The following is a 12,845-nucleotide window of genomic DNA, read 5'->3' as shown; positions in this document are numbered from 1 at the left end:
CAGTGCAGGTAAAGAATGTGAGATAAAAAGGGAACAAAAAGAAAGAAGCCATTAGGTCACTATGAGAGAAGGTGTCTAGACGTTTATTTGTGTCTCAGGTCTTTGTAGACCTGGGCTGGGTGGCCTACTGTCTGGTGGGGGGGGTTGAGAGGTGAAGAGAGGAAATTGAGGGGGTTGGATCAAGGTGCATGAGGAGAGGAGAGAGAGAAATGAGAGAGGGTGTGTGAGGGGAACAGGAGGATGAACAGAGGAGAGGGGAAGAGAGAAAATGGCAGAGAGAGAGAGAGAGAGAGAGAGAGAGAGAGAGGTGCAGGGTGGGGGGCCTACCGGCTGGATCAAGGTGTGGTCCCTCCCTCTGTACTTTGATGTGGGTGACTGTCAGGCTTCAGTGGCTCCTGATGCCTCTTGGCTGCCTCATTGTCTGCTGCTGCAGCCCAGCAGGTAAACCTGGCCTGGGCCTCACCACCACACCGCTACACACACAACACACTCTCCCTCCCTCCATCCTTTCCTCCCTCACACTCTGCTCTTAACGATGGGGGGGGAGAGATAGAGAGAAATAAAGTGCATGGGAGGGAGAAAGAGAGAGAGAGAGAGAGAGAGAGAGAGAGAGAGAGAGAGAGAGAGAGAGAGAGAGAGAGAGAGAGAGAGAGAGAGAGAGAGAGAGAGAGAGAGAGAGAGAGAGAGAGAGAGGGAGAGAGAGAGCGAGAGAGAGAGCGAGAGAGAGAAAGTGAGAGTGAGGGAGGGTTTACAATTGGAGTCTTGTTGATCGGCCGCCAATGTTCACATCTCTCTTGTTACCAAAAAATGAGCACCCCGGTAATTTCAGAGGTATTACGCCTCGGGCTGTCAGCCTGCAAACCAGCACATTATAAAATCTCAAGTGTAAGTCAGGTTGCACTAACAAAAAAAATGAAGAAAAAAGCTTCAGTGCTGGGTTGTGACCTGCTGTCTGTATACACACGTTCTCACACAAACTCACACACACTACACACACACACACTCTCTGTCTGTCTCCCCCACTTGAGTAAATGCAGCATGTCCTTGCTCCAATCACAGGTTCGTTTCTTGGCAGTTCTAGTCCTATTATCAAGCCGCAGATGGTCATGGGAGAAGTTAGTTCTTGTTCTATTTACTCAGTTCACGCCTGTGATTCCCTGCTGGATCCTCTGATCCTCGATACAATCTGGGCTCTGGGAGGTAGAGTTTTATACTGTATGTGGGCTTCCGCTTTTAGAAAGAGGGCAAAGAGAGAGGGAGGGAGGGGAGAGAGAGAGAGAGAGAGAGAGAAAGAAGGAAAGAAACTGTGGTTGCCTGTCCCTCCTCTCTGTGAGAATGAAGTGTATATGGCAGACAGACGAGCCAACAGCAGACCTGCATACAGTACCTGACTGTCAGACATGACACCAACCCCAGGTTATAAACATGAAGTATGGATCAGGTTAAAGAGTTATGTGGCTGGGGGCCAGACAGACAGACAGTATATAAGTGAAGGTAGATGCCCCACCTGCTGTCCTCTCCAGCCATCATTCCTCAACATGTTAAACAAGCCTGGACTCCTGCTTGCCTCCCCTGATCCCCTCTTCTTCTGCTCATGTTCCTTCCTTCTGGACATGAATGATGTTCGCTGACACTCAGTTGGCCAATTCCACGTTTACATTTCCATCCCTCTCTTCCCACAACCCCACCCCTCTACTCCCTCCCTCCCTCTCTTCCCACAACCCCACCCCTCTACTCCCTCCCTCTCTCTTCCCACAACCCCACCCCTCTACTCCCTCCCTCCCTCTCTTCCCACAACCCCACCCCTCTACTCCCTCCTCTCTTCCCACAACCCCACCCCTCTACTCCCTCCCTCCTCTCTTCCCACAACCCCACCCCTCTACTCCCTCCCTCCCTCTCTTCCCACAACCCCACCCCTCTACTCCCTCCCTCTCTTCCCACAACCCCACCCCCTCTACTCCCTCCCTCTCTTCCCACAACCCCACCCCCTCCCTCCCTCTCTCTTCCCACAACCCCACCAATCTACTCCCTCCTCCCTTCCACAACCCCACCCCTCTACTCCTCCCTCTCTTCCCACAACCCCACCCCTCTACTCCTCCCTCCCTCTCTTCCCACAACCCCACCCCTCTACTCCCTCCTTCTTCCCACAACCCCACCCCTCTACTCCCTCCCTCCCTCTCTTCCCACAACCCCACCCCTCTACTCCCTCCCTCCCTCTCTTCCCACAACCCCACCCCTCTACTCCCTCCCTCTCTTCCCACAACCCCACCCCTCTACTCCCTCCCTCTCTTCCCACAACCCCACCCCTCTACTCCCTCCCTCCCTCTCTTCCCACAACCCCACCAATCTACTCCCTCCCTCTCTTCCCACAACCCCACCCCTCTCTCCCTCCCTCTCTTCCCACAACCCCACCCTCTACTCCCTCCCTCCCTCTCTTCCCACAACCCCACCCCTCTACTCCTCCCTCCCTCTCTTCCCACAACCCCACCCTCTACTCCCTCCCTCCCTCCCTCTCTTCCCACAACCCCACCCCCCTACCCTCCCTCCCTCCCTCCCTCTCTTCCCACAACCCCACCCCTCTACTCCCTCCCTCCCTCTCTTCCCACAACCCCACCCCTCTACTCCCTCCCTCTCTTCCCACAACCCCACCCCTCTACTCCCTCCCTCCCTCTCTTCCCACAACCCCACCCCTCTACTCCCTCTCTCTCTCCTTTTCTTTCCCCTTCCTTAAAGATGGCTGTAAGATGAAAGAAAGCCGTGGCCCTGGCCTTGCCTTATCACAGTCTTTAGAGCTTGTGTGAAAACTTGGCAGCAACTCTGTTCAGGAGAAATAGCATTGGGGATTAGAGTTCTGAGGACAAACCTGACTATTCACACTTGGCATTAGGCAAGACAGCCTCAGCACAAGAAGGATAGTTTTTTACTCCTTCAATTTAACTTTAATTACTCAAATCTCTGTGAGGGCACACAAGAAAAGCCCAGGCATTTGTGTCTGGAAGATTAGCCGACTGCCCTGCCAAGTCCGCACGGCGCTGCTTCGTTAGATAAAATTCAAATTCAAATCCGGGCTAAAGACAGTGCAGCTGTCACCCCCCTGGCCTGCAAAGCCCCCCTTGGATCAGAAATGAGCTGTCCTCCCTCTGCCTGCTTTGCTTCTCCTCTCCTCCGTCTCTTCCCCTGAGGAACCTAATCCCACTCTCCCAGCTGACTGTCAACGCTAAAAATAAAGCCATAAAAAGCCTCTGAAATAATTAGTCATTAAAAATTACAAATATTTTTTGCTGCTTGATCGTCCCTGTCTCCTCTGCTCTGCTCTGGTTAGACTGTCAGGTGGCAGTGTGGCATCATAGGTGTCAGGGGTGCCGCCTCTCTCTGTTGCAAACCAGGAAAGTCTATTTCCTCCCTGATTCATGTCTTCATCCACATGGAGAGAAGGACAATAAGTATAGAAGGAGGAAAGGAGGGATGTGCTGGCAGTGGTATCAGGCCAAACACACACACTCTCTCTCTCTCTCTCTCTCTCTCTCTCTCTCTCTCTCTCTCTCTCTCTCTCTCTCTCTCTCTCTCTCTCTCACACTCCTGGTTTACGACAGAAGCGGTCCCTTAGAAAAAAAATACAAAGTGCTTTGAGCGCCAAGAAATGTATTTTTCTCTCTTTGTTGTCGGAGGGAGATGTGTGGGAATGAGCTGAGGTTACTTGTTGACATTAACGCTATGAGAGATACAAGGCCTCATTGGGTGTTTGCGTAATCTTCTCAAAGTAGCACTTTTTCACTTTCCCTCTCTCCCTCTTTCTGTCGAATCTGACATGTATTTAATCTCTCAGTGCTGAAATCCCCACAAGTTGTGTGTCTTTCTGGGCAATTGACTATGCGAACACCTGCAATGTCTTAGATAAGTAGCTAGTCTTATCTCCTTTGGGAGAGGACCCCATTATCCTGGGCTTTGAGGGCAGATACCCCCAGTGTGCCACGGGCCACCAACGATAATCCACGACACCACACAGCCAAATCCTGGTAAAGTGATCCTAAACTGACAACACCTCTATCCTCTGGACTGGGTTAAGCCATGTCTATTAGCTATGATTGGATAAGGGTTTTTTCAGCCTACACTGCACGGCCATATAAAGAATGTAATTGGCCCTGCCATCGTTAGGGTTATCATCCTGTTTAAGCCAAGGAGATGTGTTGACGTCTGGGGGCCACTGGGGTCCACACCTCCCTCAGGGGCCAAAACCCCTCTCCAACAGGGCCTCAACCCCTCTCCTACAAGGGTCACCACCCTCTCCTACAGGGGCCACACCCCTCTCCTACAGGGGTCACCACTCCTCTCCCACAGGTTCTATAACCCTCTTCTACAGGGGCCACCACTCTTCTCCTACAGGGTCTACCACCCTCTCCTAAAGGGACCACCACCCCTCTCCTACAGGGTCTATAACACTCTCCTACAGGGGCCACCACCCTTCTCCTACAGGGGTCACCACCCTCTCCTACAGGGTCTACCACCCTCTCCTACAGGGGCCACCACCCCTCTCCCACAGGGTCTACTACCCTCTCCTACAGGGGTTACCACCCTCTCCTACAGGGTCTGATACCCTCTCCTAAAGGGGCCACCACCCCTCTCCCACAGGGTCTACCACTCTCTCCTACAGGGGCCACCACTCCTCTCCTACAGGGTCTACCACTCTCTCCTACAGGGGCCACCACTCCTCTCCCACAGGGTCTGCAACCCTCTTCTACAGGGGCTACCAACCTTCTCCTAGGGTCTACCACCCTCTCCTAAAGGGGCCACCACCCCTCTCCTACAGGGTTTATAACAGTCTCCTACAGGGGCCACCACCCCTCTCCTACAGGGGCCACCACCCTTCTCCTACAGGGTCTACCATCCTCTCCTACAAGATCTATTACCCTCTCCTACAGGGGCCACCACCCTCTCCTGCAGGGGTCTACCACCCCTCTTTGGCAGAGGGTTTTCCTTTCCCAAACAGGTAATTCCTCCAACCCTCATGTGGTTCTGTAAAATCACAAGCTCATCATGCCATAATGGAGGAGAACAACATTAAGCTACACTACACACACAACTAGACCTGCCTAGCACTCTGCTGCAACTGGTTATTTAGTTGGCTCGTTCCATGTGTGCAGTAATTGATTGGCATCCTGGAATTAGAGGAGGCTTGCAGTGCTGAGGGGGGAGCTGGCATGGGCCTCATACATTAAATATCTGGCACAGCTCAGCCAGCCAACTGATTTACTTTCAAAGGGCCCAGACCCGAGCCTGATTAAAACCAACCGGACAGATGTAAGGGCCTGGAAGGCCCCCGGAGGCGTCCTCGCAGAGCGCCGGTAAGGAGAGCCACGTCGTGGTGAACTGGATGAAGTCATGGCACGCCAACCTAATTTCGGGATGCAGACCAACAAAGGGAGCTTGACTTAAACCAGCCAATCAGATCAGGACATGAGGAGGACGTGGGTGGGACTAAACTATACCCCTATCAGTGTGGTTTGTAGTGAAGAACAGTACATAAGGGGAAGAAAAACAGTTGTCAGGAAGCAGGAACAAATAATCCATGGGAAGAGTGACAAAATGACATAGAACATATGACAGTCCTCTGAGTTCTAACAAGCTAGAGCCAGGTTAATAACTCCCCCTCCTCCCTTCCCTTCTCTGAGTTCTAACAAGCTAGAGCCAGGTTAATAACTCCCCCTCCTCCCTTCCCTTCTCTGAGTTCTAACAAGCTAGAGCCAGGTTAATAACTCTCCTCCTCCCTTCCCTTCCTCTGAGTTCTGACAAGCTAGAGCCAGGTTAATAACTCCCCCTCCTCCCTTCCCTTCCTCTGAGTTCTAACAAGCTAGAGCCAGGTTAATAACTCTCCTCCTCCCTTCCCTTCCTCTGAGTTCTAACAAGCTAGAGCCAGGTTAATAACTCTCCTCCTCCCTTCCCTTCCTCTGAGTTCTAACAAGCTAGAGCCAGGTTAATAACTCTCCTCCTCCCTTCTCTTCCTCTGAGTTCTAACAAGCTAGAGCCAGGTTAATAACTCCCCCTCCTCCCTTCCCTTCCTCTGAGTTCTAATAAGCTAGAGCCAGGTTAATAACTTCCTCTGAGTTCTCCTAGAGCCCCTTCCTCCCTTCCTCTGAGTTCTAACAAGCTAGAGCCAGGTTAATAACTCTCCTCCTCCCTTCCCTTCCTCTGAGTTCTAACAAGCTAGAGCCAGGTTAATAACTCTCCTCCTCCCTTCCCTTCCTCTGAGTTCTAACAAGCTAGAGCCAGGTTAATAACTCTCCTCCTCCTCCCTTCCCTTCCTCTGAGTTCTAACAAGCTAGAGCCAGGTTAATAACTCCCCCTCCTCCCTTCCCTTCCTCTGAGTTCTAACAAACTAGAGAGGTTAATAACTCTCCTCCTCCCTTCCCTTCCACTATGTTCGAACAAGCTACATCCAGGTTTTTATCCCCCCCCTCCTTCTTCCCTTCCTCTGACTTCTAACAAGCTAGACCCAGGTTGATAACCCCCCCTCCTCCCTTTCCCTCCCTCCCTCCTTCCTTCCCTCCCTCTTTCCTTCCTTCCCTCTGAGTTCTAACAAACTAGAGCCAGGTTAATAACCCCCATCCTCCCTTTCCCTCCCTCCCTCCCTTCCCTTCCTCTGAGTTCTAAAAAGCAAGAGTCAGGTTAATAACCCCCCCTCCTCCCTTCCCTTCCTCCCTCCTTCCTTCCCTTCCTCTGAGTTCTAACAAGCTAGAGTCAGGTTAATAACTCCCCTCCTCCCTTCCCTTCCTCCCTCCTTCCTTCCCTTCCTCTGAGTTCTAACAAGCTAGAGTCAGGTTAATAACCCCCCATCCTCCCTTTCCCTCCCTCCTTCCTTCCCTTCCTCTGAGTTCTAACAAGCAAGAGTCAGGTTAATAACCCCGCATCCTCCCTTTCCCTCCCTCCTTCCTTCCCTTCCTCTGAGTTCTAACAAGCTAGAGTCAGGTTAATAACTCCCTCCCTCCTCCCTTCCTTTCCTTTGAGTTCTAACAAGCTAGAGCCAGGTTAATAACCCCCTCTCCTCCCTTTCCCTCTCTCCTTCCTCCCCTTCTTCTGAGTTCTAACAAGCTAGAGCCAGGTTAATAACCCCTCCTCTTCCCTTTCCCTCTCTCTCTCCCTCCCTCCCTCCCTCCCTCCCTTCCCTTCCTCTGAGTTCTAACAAGCCAGAGTCAGGTTAATAACTTCCTCCCTCCCTCCTCCCTTCCCTTCCTCTGAGTTGCAACAAGCTAGAGTCAGGTTAATAACCCACCCCCCCTCTCCTCCCTTTCCCTCCCTCCCTCCTTCCTTCTCTTCCTCTGAGTTCTAACAAGCTAGAGTCAGGTTAATAACCCCCCTCCTCCCTTCCCTTCCTCTGAGTTCTAACAAGCTAGAGTCAGGTTAATACCCCCCCCCTCCCTTTCCCTCCCTCCTTCCTTCCCTTCCTTTGAGTCCTAACAAGCTAGAGTCAGGTTAATATCTCCCTCCCTCCCTCCTTCCTTCCCTTCCTCTGAGTTCTAACAAACTAGAGTCAGGTTAATAACCCCCCTTCCTCCCTCCTTTTCCCTTCCTCTGAGTTCTAACAAGCTAGAGTCAGGTTAATAACTCCCTCACTCCTCCCTTCCCTTCCTCTGAGTTCTAACAAGCTAGAGTCAGGTTAATACCCCCCCCTCCCTTTCCCTCCCTCCTTCCTTCCCTTCCTTTGAGTTCTAACAAGCTAGAGTCAGGTTAATATCTCCCTCCCTCCTCCCTTCCTTTGAGTTCTAACAAGCTAGAGTCAGGTTAATAACTCCCTCCCTCCTTCCTTCCCTTCCTCTGAGTTCTAACAAACTAGAGTCAGGTTCCCTCCCCCCTCCTCCCTTTCCCTTCCTCTGAGTTCTAACAAGCTAGAGTCAGGTTAATAACTCCCTCCCTCCCTCCCTTCCTTTCCTCTGAGTTCTAACAAGCTAGAGTCAGGTTAATAACTCCCTCCCTCCCCCTCCTCCCCCTCCTCCCTCCCCCTTCCCTTCCTTTGAGTTCTAACAAGCTAGAGTCAGGTTAATAACTCCCCTCCTCCCTCCTCCCTTCACTTCCCTTCCTCTGAGTTCTAACAAGCTAGAGTCAGGTTAATAACTCCTCCCTCCCTCCTCCCTTCCCTTCCTCTGAGTTCTAACAAGCTAGAGCCAGGTTAATAACCCCCCTCCTCCCTTTTCCCTCCCTCCTTCCTTCCCTTCTTCCTCTGAGTTCTAACAAGCTAGAGTCAGGTTAATAACTCCTCTCCCTCCCTCCCTCCTTCCCTTCCTCTGAGTTCTAACAAGCTAGAGTCAGGTTAATAACTCCCTCCCTCCTCCCTTCCTCTGAGTTCTAACAAGCTCGAGTCAAGTTAATAACTCCCTCCCTCCCTCCCTACTCCCTTCCCTTCCTTTGAGTTCTAACAAGCTAGAGCCAGGTTAATAACCCCCCTCCTCCCTTTCCCTCCCTCCTTCCTCCCCTTCTTCTGAGTTCTAACAAGCTAGAGCCAGGTTAATAACCCCTCCTCTTCCCTTTCCCCCTTTCCCTTTCCCTTTCCCTTTTCCCTCCTCCCTCCTTCCTTCCTTTCCCTCCCTCCCTCCCTCCCTCCTTCCTTCCTCTGAGTTCTAACAAGCTAGAGTCAGGTTAATAACCCCCCTCCCTCCCTCCCTCCCTCCCTCCCTCCCTCCCCCTCCCTGAGTTCTCCCTCCCTCCCTCAGGTCCCTCCCTCCCTCCCTCCCTCCCTCCCTCCCTCCCTTCCCTTCCTCTGAGTTCTAACAAGCTAGAGTCAGGTTAATAACTTCCTCCCTCCCTCCTCCCTTCCCTTCCTCTGAGTTCTAACAAGCTAGAGTCAGGTTAATAACCCCCCCCTCCTCCCTTTCCCTCCCTCCCTCCTTCCTTCCCTTCCACTGAGTTCTAACAAGCTAGAGTCAGGTTAATAACTCCCTCCTCCTCCTTCCCTTCCTCTGAGTTCTAACAAGCTAGAGTCAGGTTAATAACTCCCTCCATCCTCCCTTCCCTTCCTCTGAGTTCTAACAAGCTAGAGTCAGGTTAATAACTCCCTCCCTCCTTCCTTCCCTTCCTTCCTTGAGTAGAGTCTAACAAGCTAGAGTCAGGTTAATAACCCCCTCTTCCCTTTCCCTCCCTCCCTCCCTCCCTCCCTCCCCCTTCTTCTGAGTTCTAACAAGCTAGAGCCAGGTTAATAACCCCCTCCTTCCCTTTCCCTTTCCCTCCCTTTCCTCCTTTCCTGAGTTCCCTCCCCCTCCCTCCCTCCCTCCCTCCCTCCCTCCCCCCTCCCTCCCTCCCTCCCTCCTTCCTCTGAGTTCTAACCTAGAGTCAGGATAATAACCCCCCTCCCTCCCTCCCTCTCCCTCCCTCCCTCCCCCTCCCTCCCTCCCTCCCTCCCTCCCTCCCTCCCTCCCTCCCTCCCTCCCTAACCCTCCCTCCCCTCCCTTCCCTTCCTCTGAGTTCTAACAAGCTAGAGTCAGGTTAATAACCCCCCTCCTCCCTCCCTCCCTCCCTCCCTCCCCTCCCTCCCTCCCTTCCTCTGAGTTCTAACAAGCTAGAGTCAGGTTAATAACCCCCTCCCTCCCTCCCTTCCCTCCCTCCCTCCTTCCTTCCCTTCCTCTGAGTTCTAACAAGCTAGAGTCAGGTTAATCCCTCCCTCCCTCCTTCCTTCCCTTCCTCTGAGTTCTAACAAGCTAGAGTCAGGTTAATAACCCCCTCCTCCCTTTCCCTCCCTCCTTCCTTCCCTTCCTCTGAGTTCTAACAAGCTAGAGTCAGGTTAATAACCCCCCTCCTCCCTTTCCCTCCCTCCCTTCCTTCCCTTCCTCTGAGTTCTAACAAGCTAGAGTCAGGTTAATAACTCCCTCCCTCCTCCCTTCCTCCCTTCCTTCCTCTGAGTTCTAACAAGCTAGAGTCAGGTTAATAACCCCCTCTCCTCCCTCCCCTCTCCTTCCTCCCCTTCTGAGTTCTAACAAGCTAGAGCCAGGTTAATAACCCCTCCTCTTCCCTTTCCCTCTCCCCTCCCCTCCCTCCCTCCTCCCTCCCTCCTCCCTTCCTCTGAGTTCTAACAAGCCAGAGTCAGGTTAATAACTTCCTTCCTTCCTCCCTCCCTCCCTCCCTCCCTTCCCTTCCTCTGAGTTCTAACAAGCTAGAGTCAGGTTAATAACCCCCTCCCCCTCCTCCCTTTCCCTCCCTCCCTCCCTTCCTTCCTTCCTCTGAGTTCTAACAAGCTAGAGTCAGGTTAATAACCCCTCCTCCTCCCCTTCTTCCCTTCCTCTGAGTTCTAACAAGCTAGAGTCAGGTTAATAACCCCCCCCCTCCCTTTCCCTCCCTCCTTCCTTCCCTTCCTCTGAGTTCTAACAAGCTAGAGTCAGGTTAATAACTCCCTCCCTCCCTCCTTCCTTCCCTTCCTCTGAGTTCTAACAAGCTAGAGTCAGGTTAATAACCCCCCTTCCTCCCTTCCCTTCCTCTGAGTTCTAACAAGCTAGAGTCAGGTTAATAACTCCCCCTCCTCCTCCCTTCCTTCCTCTGAGTTCTAACAAGCTAGAGTCAGGTTAATAACCCCCTCCCTCCCTTTCCCTCCCTCCTTCCTTCCCTTCCTCTGAGTTCTAACAAGCTAGAGTCAGGTTAATAACTCCCTCCCTCCCTCCTTTCCCTTCCTTTGAGTTCTAACAAGCTAGAGTCAGGTTAATAACTCCCTCCCTCCTCCCTCCTTCCCTTCCTCTGAGTTCTAACAAGCTAGAGTCAGGTTAATAACTCCCCCTCCTCCCTTCCCTTCCTCTGAGTTCTAACAAGCTAGAGTCAGGTTAATAACTCCCTCCCTCCTCCCTTCCTTTCCTCTGAGTTCTATCAAGCTAGAGTCAGGTTAATAACTCCCTCCCTCCCCCTCCCTCCCTTCCTCCCTTCCCTTCCTTTGAGTTCTAACAAGCTAGAGCCAGGTTAATAAATCCCTCCCTCCCTCCTCCCTTCCCTTCCTTTGAGTTCTAACAAGCTAGAGTCAGGTTAATAACTCCCTCCTCCCTCCCCCTCCTCCCTCCTTTGAGTTCTAACCTCCTAGAGTCAGGTTAATAACCCCTCCCTCCCTCCTCCCTTCCCTTCCCTTCCTCTGAGTTCTAACAAGCTAGAGCCAGGTTAATAACCCCCTCCTCCCTTCCTCCCTCCTTCCTCCCCCTCTGAGTTCTAACAAGCTAGAGCCAGGTTAATAACCCCCCCTCCCTCCCTTTCCCTCCCTCCCTCCCTCCCTTCCCTTCCTCTGAGTTCTAACAAGCTAGAGTCAGGTTAATAACTCCTCCTCCCTCCCTCCCTCCCTTCCCTTCCTCTGAGTTCTAACAAGCTAGAGTCAGGTTAATAACTCCCTCCCTCCTCCCTTCCTCTGAGTTCTAACAAGCTCGAGTCAGGTTAATAACTCCCTCCCTCCCTCCCTACTCCCTTCCCTTCCTTTGAGTTCTAACAAGCTAGAGCCAGGTTAATCCCTCCCTCCTCCCTTTCCCTCCCTCCTCCTCCCCTTCTTCTGAGTTCTAACAAGCTAGAGCCAGGTTAATAACCCCTCCTCTTCCCTTTCCCTTCCCTCCCTTTCCCTTTCCCTCCCTCCCTCCCTCCCTTCCTCCCTCCCTCCCTCCCTCCCCTCCCTCCCTCCCTCCCATCCCTTCTTCTGAGTTCTAACAAGCTAGAGTCAGGTTAATAACCCCCCCTCCTCCCTCCCTCCCTCCCTCCCTCCCTCCCTCCCTCCCTCCCTCCCTCCCTCCCTCCCTCCCTCCCTCCCTCCCTCCCTCCCTCCCTCCCTTCCCTTCCTCTGAGTTCTAACAAGCTAGAGTCAGGTTAATAACTCCCCTCCTCCCTTCCTTCCCTCCCTCACTTCCCTTCCTCTGAGTTCTAACAAGCTAGAGTCAGGTTAATAACTTCCTCCCCCTTCCCCCTTCCTCTGAGTTCTAACAAGCTAGAGTCAGGTTAATAACCCCCCTCCTCCCTTTCCCTCCCTCCCTCCTTCCTTCCCTTCCACTGAGTTCTAACAAGCTAGAGTCAGGTTAATAACTCCCTCCCTCCGTCCTTCCCTTCCTCTGAGTTCTAACAAGCTAGAGTCAGGTTAATAACTCCCTCCCTCCTCCCTTCCTCTGAGTTCTAACAAGCTCGAGTCAAGTTAATAACTCCCTCCCTCCCTCCCTACTCCCTTCCCTTCTTTGAGTTCTAACAAGCTAGAGCCAGGTTAATAACCCCCCCCTCCCTTTCCCTCCCTCCTTCCTCCCCTTCTTCTGAGTTCTAACAAGCTAGAGCCAGGTTAATAACCCCTCCTCTTCCCTTTCCTTTCCCTTTCCCTTTCCTTTCCCTTTCCCTCCTCCCTCCCTCCCTCCCTCCCCTCCTCCCTCCCTCCCCCTCCCTCCCTCCCTCCCTCCCCTTCCTCTGAGTTCTAACAAGCTAGAGTCAGGATAATAACCCCCCTCCCTCCCTCCCTCCATCTCTCCCTCCCTCCTTCCCTCCCTCCCTCCCTCCCTCCCTCCCCCTCCCTCCCTCCCTCCCTTCCCTTTCCTCTGAGTTCTAACAAGCTAGAGTCAGGTTAATAACTTCCTCCCTCCTCCCTCCCCTTCCCTTCCTCTGAGTTCTAACAAGCTAGAGTCAGGTTAATAACCCCCCTCTCCTCCCTTTCCCTCCCTCCCTCCTTCCTTCTCTTCCTCTGAGTTCTAACAAGCTAGAGTCAGGTTAATAACTCCCTCCATCCTCCCTTCCCTTCCTCTGAGTTCTAACAAGCTAGAGTCAGGTTAATAACTCCCTCCATCCTCCCTTCCCTTCCTCTGAGTTCTAACAAGCTAGAGTCAGGTTAATAACTCCCTCCCTCCTTCCTTCCCTTCCTCTAACAAGCTAGA

This window comes from Oncorhynchus gorbuscha, linkage group LG10 (assembly GCF_021184085.1).
Source record: "Oncorhynchus gorbuscha isolate QuinsamMale2020 ecotype Even-year linkage group LG10, OgorEven_v1.0, whole genome shotgun sequence".
NCBI lineage: Eukaryota > Metazoa > Chordata > Actinopteri > Salmoniformes > Salmonidae > Oncorhynchus > Oncorhynchus gorbuscha.
Note: the sequence above shows the minus strand (reverse complement) of the source record.